The sequence below is a fragment of the Octopus bimaculoides genome, chromosome 6 (assembly GCF_001194135.2).
Source record: "Octopus bimaculoides isolate UCB-OBI-ISO-001 chromosome 6, ASM119413v2, whole genome shotgun sequence".
Taxonomy (NCBI): domain Eukaryota; kingdom Metazoa; phylum Mollusca; class Cephalopoda; order Octopoda; family Octopodidae; genus Octopus; species Octopus bimaculoides.
This window is the reverse complement of record NC_068986.1, coordinates 77,400,743-77,407,973: the sequence shown is the minus strand read 5'-3', so window position 1 is coordinate 77,407,973 and position 7,231 is coordinate 77,400,743. Positions and strand designations below refer to the sequence as shown.

Sequence of the window (7,231 nt, the reverse complement as noted above, 5' to 3'; positions counted from 1 at the left end):
GTTATATGGACTGTTAGATATGTAATTCGTCTGACGTTCCGTGTGTCATGTGGTTCGTCTGAGTTCATTGTTTCATTGTTGTTGTCTTGTGGGACTGTCGTAGTAAAATGTCATTGATATATATATGGCGGACATGACTTTTGTTTATTCATAACGAACATTGGGTGAGTGCGTTCTTTGTATGTAATTGAACAATAAATGTAATAATTAAATTGTACAACTCGTTGTGTTATCTCTACGAGTCATCCGAGGGAAACATAACAGTTGTCATCACGGTTGTTTTGTCATTGTCATTTCATTTATACATTGCATGCATGTATTTCATATGTGTACATTTCATTTTTTTGAATTTTCTTTGTGTGTGTTTGTACCACATCTTGTGGGTGTTTTCAGTGGCCATCCTGCCTCAGGCGTTCTAACAGATTTCATTTACCGTGCGTTTCTCGCACTGGCGAGGGAGCCCTGTAGTAACGCCGTGCGCATGCGTGGAATTAAACAAGCAAGCGTTCCCGCTTAATTCTATCTCTTTTACGGTCGGCCGACCATGAGCACGGACGTGTCAAGAGTGTCTCTAATACTCCAACCTGGAGACAGTCTCTTTACGTGTTAAGCTGTCTCTCACCATCTTTCGGACTTACACTCGACAGCTCGCTTAGACCTACAGAACAACGTCCCAACAACTATGCTCATACACACAGAAGCTGTAACAACAAGAACTAAAGATGTATATATTTACCACCTGAATAAATGTTGTTTAAGTTGATAGTCTGGAGTTCAGCGTTCTGTTATATTCTAATTTTATAGTAGGAAAGTCAGGTATACATCTAAAGATGTATAACCCACTTTCTACTAAACACCCAATAACTCATAAGATCGTTTTGCGGCAAATACTTTTGGTATCCACAAGTAATAGAGCATGAGTATTAGCCGGTGATTAACATTCAATACACGAGATGCAATTATGTAACTTTAAAATTATAGCCTTTGTTTTATGAAGTGTTGTGGTTTGAAGAATTATTTAAAGGTATTTGATCTGGTTATCATTTGGATGTAAAGAGAAATCTTTCGTATTTCTCTCTGAAAAACACTCACTTTCACCTTCACGGGACCATGGACACGAAGCGCCAAGAGAGATTCTCCATTGAAAACTAAAAACGAATAGGGTGTGTAAAAAAATTGGTTGTACGAATGCATTAAAGGGAGAAGCTTTTGTTCATACATATTATATTCAGTTCTTCAGTGCAAATATTTAACATTTCGAACCTTGTCTATCAACTTTGTAGGACCTCTGACAATTGTATGCTTACGAATATCGTACCATAAGCAGAATTTATTCTAGGAATGTCTACCTGTTTTTCTTTCCATTGCAGTCCATTTTCTTACAATAGTAGTTAAACCTAATCAGGTCAATTGGTGTAGTTCAGAAGTAGCATTAACAATTTATTTTATCTCTATCATATGCGCACGTCAATCTAAGCCTTGGCCAACTTTTACCCCTGTGAGATGATCAAAATTAACTCATCAAATCTTGGTAATCTGTAAGTTTATGCTATCATCATAGGTGAACGGCCGATGAAGTAGAAATATTAAGTTTAAAAAGTTATTAAAATTAAGGTTCATCATCATCATCATCATTTAACGTCTGCTTTCCATGCTAGCATGGGTTGGACGATTTGACTGAGGACTGGTGGACCAGGAGGCGACACCAGGCTCCAATCTGATTTGGCAGAGTTTCTACAGCTATTGGCGTTAATGCTTAGTAGCAATACTTTTTTCCTTTATTAATATTCGTTATTGTCGTCTAGGCCAGCCTGATGGAGCACGCATTCAAACCTTAGATTTGATCATAGTCTCTGAGACAAAATTCATCAGATTAGAAAGTTTCTTTTAAGCTATTTTCCTGAATGTAAATGCTACTTTTGGGTTGTTTTATATATATATATGCAAACGTTGCTTTTTCTTGTTGGTAGTGTACTTTGTTAAATCATAATTAAAAAAAAACTACAACTAATCACTAACGTTGTATTTGATAGATATTTTTTCTCTTTTCCGATATTTCTTTTTAATGATTTCTTTCATTGATTTTCAAAGAATTTATGCCGGGCTTAGGCAACGTCTCTCGGGATGTGAGCCTTATAAGACATAGCTTATCAAAAATTGTTATTGCAAGCAGACATATCTCCAAGAAAAAATATCTTTTGCACCAGTCATCGACCGCATGTCTTATTGGGTGTATGACAAGGTAAACATGAAATATCATCAGGTGGGCCGCACTAACGAAGAGTTCAAGGTAATTTTTCGTTGGACATGCCATTCAGAAGTTGAAGTTTGCCCATGACTGATCTATACCTTCTGAAATTAAAAGTATACAGAATAATAGCATTTACTGTCAAAATGTTCAGTCAGTTTCGTCAATAACAGCTTATTTTATATTCTATTTCATTTCCTGTCTTCCTCTTTTAATATGGCTTCAATTTTCTTCTTAAATATTGTTGTATGTACACGTTCTTTTAGACATAATATTTAATATATATTCATTTGTGAGATAAAATGTCTCACTGATAACGTGATAGAAATAATAGTAGAATCGCATTGTTTGATTGATAAAGGAGGCTCTGTTTATTTCATTAAATCTTTACAATATAACATTATATAAGTCCATTAAGTGAAAGCGTTAATCGAAAATGCAAATTGTTGACTAAGCAATTTCATTCTTGACTCCAACCATTCTGAGTTCAAATCCTGACCTGCTACAAGAATAGTGAAAACTGAATTAGAGTGAATATTTTCAAAACCCATAGATTTATTCTTCAATAAAAATTGAATAAACAAATTTTTAAATCAAAGCTTTACTTTCTAAAATCTAGAAGATATGTAGAAAACCAAAATTGTAAGAACACTTAAAATCAAACTGGAAACTATTTATGAAAACGTATTTTGAAAATTTAAACTTTTAAAAAGACTTGATAAGTTACCAACCTGAAGCATCCTTTTGGGGCATGGAACTGATTTTAAAACAAGGGTGAATCTCTGAAAACTGGGACATCTGGACATCCTAATTACATATCATATCATAGGTGCACCATCGCACTGGAATTTTTGTGTTAGAAATCAGTAATTATTTATTGAAAACACATAATATTATTGATTGGGTGGTTTTCCTCTCTGAGAGTACATAAAAAATTGTGTATGCCTATCACAATTGTTGTGGTTCACAACTTGTTAAATAGGAAATGCTTTTAATAATACAGACTTCCACATGTTATTCATTCAAAATACACAATTCTAAAATCTACAAAATGATTTATCGGGTTTGTTGTTTAGCCCCAGGTCATCTCACTCAAAATTATTAAAATTGTTGTATATGTGCAGGCATGGCTGTTTGGTTTAGAAGTTTGCATTCCAACCACACGGTTTTGGGTTCAGTCCCACTATGACACCTTGGGTAAATGTCTTTACTATAGTCCAGGCTGACCAAAGCCTTGTGAATGAATTTGGTCGATGGAAACTCAAAGCCCATTGTGTATGTGTGTGTTGGTGTCTCCTTGTCTCGACATCATGCAATAGTTATAGAGGAATACCACCATCATACAACCAGTGTCATCCTTTTCCATTTCTCAGTGAAAACATGTCAGGCCTTGCCTGGAAACTGGTGAGAATTGGCAACAGGAGGGGCATCCACCTGTAAAAATCTGCCTCAACAAGCTTCATCTGATCTATGAGAGCCTGGAAAGATGAACATTAAAATGATGTTGATCGTATTTAAAAGCAGTGAATTAGCAGTTTTCTGAGCATCAGATGAAGTGCTTTGCAGTATTTATTCTGACTCTTTGCATTCTGAGAGAAATTAAGGGTTCATCAAAGCATAGTTTTCAGCTCCCTATTGTTTATTACAGTTTTTCAGACCATAACAAATCAGCTGTCTATGGAAATAACTTTATACTGATGACTTAGTCTTTATATCTTTATAAAAGGATTCAATGTACATTGGAACAATGACATTGAAAAGAAGCCTACATCTATATTTTATCAATAATAGTTCAATCAATAGCTTCAGTATGGATGTCATATCTACACATCTATGATGCTGTGCTGAGTTAGTTTGCACACAAGAATATGAACTTGGTCCCAACTGTAAGTCCAAACAGTTCATATCCTTCCACTCTAAATCACATTGATGCATATATACATTTGTATATGGGAGCAGTGGTGTATGTATGGATTTACACATACACATATACATGTGTGTATACAAATATATGCATATGAGTAATTTTATTATTTATTATTTGTTTTGTTTTTTTAATATTATTCTATTAAATAGACAACTAAGTAGGAATCCTATTTCAATGGATTTGTGCTTTAAACAGAACTATAGACTTGCACTATAAGTATTTATGAATACTTTATATATAAAATAACAAACAGTGTCACCACACATTCAAAACCAAACATCATGAAACAAGAAAACAATAAGAGTTACAATGGTCGTGAATTGCACAAATATACAGAAGATCTGAGCTTTGAGGTAACTAGCGGCAACTTCTCAAAAAAATCAATCAACTATGCAGTGGATCTGTATGTCTAAAATTTCAGTAAAAGAGTTTTTAAAAAAAGTCAAAAATGTTCTCTGAGGCCTATACATGCTTGCCACTAATTGATTTTCAATAGTCAAAATTGAATTATGTCAGTAAGTTATAGAAGCATGACAAGTGTTGATACCTTAAGAAATAAATGAACTTTTATTTGTTAGTAATTAGCTAAACTGACTCTTCCATGACATAACTGCCTTCTTTTCTCCTCTCTTCCTCTCACTCCCTATCACTATTTGTGTATGTATATTTTGAAATGGTAGACATCAAAAGAAATAGTATGATAAGCACAAAATCACTAAAAGCTCATGGGGAAAAGATTTTCTCAAATGCACAAGAAAGATCCCTAGAAGTAGATGATAGTATTATGTAGGTCCCCTAATTAGATCTTATGTAGCTAACTTGATTAGCAGTGGGTGTTCTGAAAGTATAGTAGCCAGTGTAAAAATAGAGAAATAAGTTCAGGAAGTTATCTCTGCTGGCAACGAATAGCTTCTCTCTCAGTGCAACAGACAGATTGTATGCTGGTTATCTATGAAGTGTGATGCTGCATAGTTGTCAGATATGAGCCTTGAACACAGGATTTGTGAAAACTAAAAGGAAAAGAAGTGAACATCATGCTTTGATAGATGTGTTATATGAGTGTACATGAACAACAGAGTTCAAATAAGCTGAGAGGAGAGCAAAACTGGATGTAAGAGAGAAGACTGCATTGATGCAGATATGTGATGCATATGGAGTATGTCTTTTGTATAAAGAAGTGATAAGTGCTCAAAGTAGAAGGATCGTGTGGAAGAAACCATGATGAAGTGAGGTCTAATCTGAAGATGTTGCACATTATGAAGGAGATGACAAATGATTATGGTGATTAGCAACATGTGCTGAAGAAGGCCTGACCACATTTGTAAGCATGTCAAAACATATTAAAATAGGGGGTTAGTGATGGAGTTTGGGACATGTAATATATATCTGCAGATGGGTCCTCCTCATATTCTGAAACTGCTAAGTCAGCATCTGCTATTTCACCTATCTATTCAATACACTTCCGTCTCTCTTTTATTCATTATACCATGCTGTCCATATAATGGGGGGTAACATTAAATTTGCCTGTATTTCATCCCTCATTTATATCACTCTCCCCCTCCCCACCCATGATGCTTCAGTAATTTAGTCTCCTGTCCATATAACCACCACATGCTCTTCCACAGATCACATGATATTACATCCATCACTCTTACCATTGATCATTTCTATGACCATTCATTACTGCTTTCTCTTACCAGCAAACATGTAGCTGCCAATAGTGACTCTCTCCCATTGCACTCTACCATTACTGTTTGTTTCTTTCATTACTATTTGTCTCCCATTACTCCTCCAAGTACTATCTCTCTCATTTCTCCATTCTCTTCCCCACTGTCATTCCAAAAATTCTGCTCCCCCATTATATTCTTACTTCTTTCTTGCTCTCCCTAGTTTATTTTCAATTACTGCACCTCTTCTGTTCACTTGGTTATGTTACCCTGAACAAAGAGACAATATAGAGTAGTGAGAAAGTTTGTCATGCTGCGTACATAGCAGCCCCAAAAGTATTGGTGCTACAATAAAATACATGCAGTGCACTTCAGGACTAGATTTAAACAATATGGTGGATTGGAGGAGGTGGGGGCACTTCAAATTTAGAGTTCCCTCATTCACAAGAATTCAAATCTTGGAAAATTACCAAATTTAAATCTCAAAACCTTAAATTCAATTGCGTGTAATTGAATTGAACAAGTTAAAGTTTAAATGTTGCTTTATAGATGCATTTTTTTTGAAATTCTAATTTCATTTTACACACATCCACTTGTGGTGTTTGACTATTCCTTCATTGTGAAAAGTAGAATAAAGGAGGGAAAAGGGGACGTGATTTTTTTTTTGCAAGAAGATAAAAGTATCATTTTAGTGGTTGTTGCTGTTCCAAAACCGCAATAAGTGTGTATGGGGAGGGGAAACAAACATTTAAAGGACATGGCCTTTTCAAAATTCTTGTTTTAAAAAGGCTTCTCTTCATTGTTTTGCAATGCAAGAGAGAAAAAAAAGGGGAAATTCCTGACAAAAACAGGAAAATTCCAACTTATATGGGACAGCCATTCTGAAAGTCTGCTTTTCCAGTAGTGAGTGGGATGGGGCACAATGAGTAATATTTGCTGCATTTTTGGTTTAAAAAAGAAATATTTTTTACTAATATTCACTACTTTACAAAAACTATATTAGCTAAGCAAATGACCTCTCAATGCATTAAAAACGCTGTAACATATTCAGAACACTTTTTCAGAAAATTATCTTCATTCTCTTTGAGCATATAAAAACCAAATTTAGACAGGGCAAAAAGATTAAGACAAAGTAAGGCAAATTTGTCTCTTCAATTTGACTGAGGACTGGTGAAACCGGATGGCAACACCAGGCTCCAATCTAATTTGGCAGAGTTTCTACAGCTGAAGGGCATCCAGCTGTAGAAACTCTGCCAAATTAGATTGGAGCCTGGTGTTGCCATCCGGTTTCACCAGTCCTCAGTCAAATCGTCCAACCCATGCTAGCATGGAAAGCGGACGTTAAACGATGATGATGATGATGATGATGAATTCTTTAGAATTGAATTT

At 35.1% G+C, this 7,231-nt stretch overlaps 1 protein-coding gene across 2 annotated transcripts in view; it reads left to right on the top strand.

The window, feature by feature from the left end:
* The first annotated feature begins 99 nt into the window (after window positions 1–99).
* LOC106884337 (multidrug resistance-associated protein 1) overlaps window positions 100–7,231 on the top strand; it is a 93,563-nt gene continuing 86,431 nt past the window's right edge. For both annotated transcript variants that reach the window (XM_014935675.2, XM_014935674.2), the window contains exon 1: window positions 100–164. The gene's annotated coding sequence lies outside the window, so the exon portion shown is untranslated. The remainder of the gene's footprint in view (window positions 165–7,231) is intronic.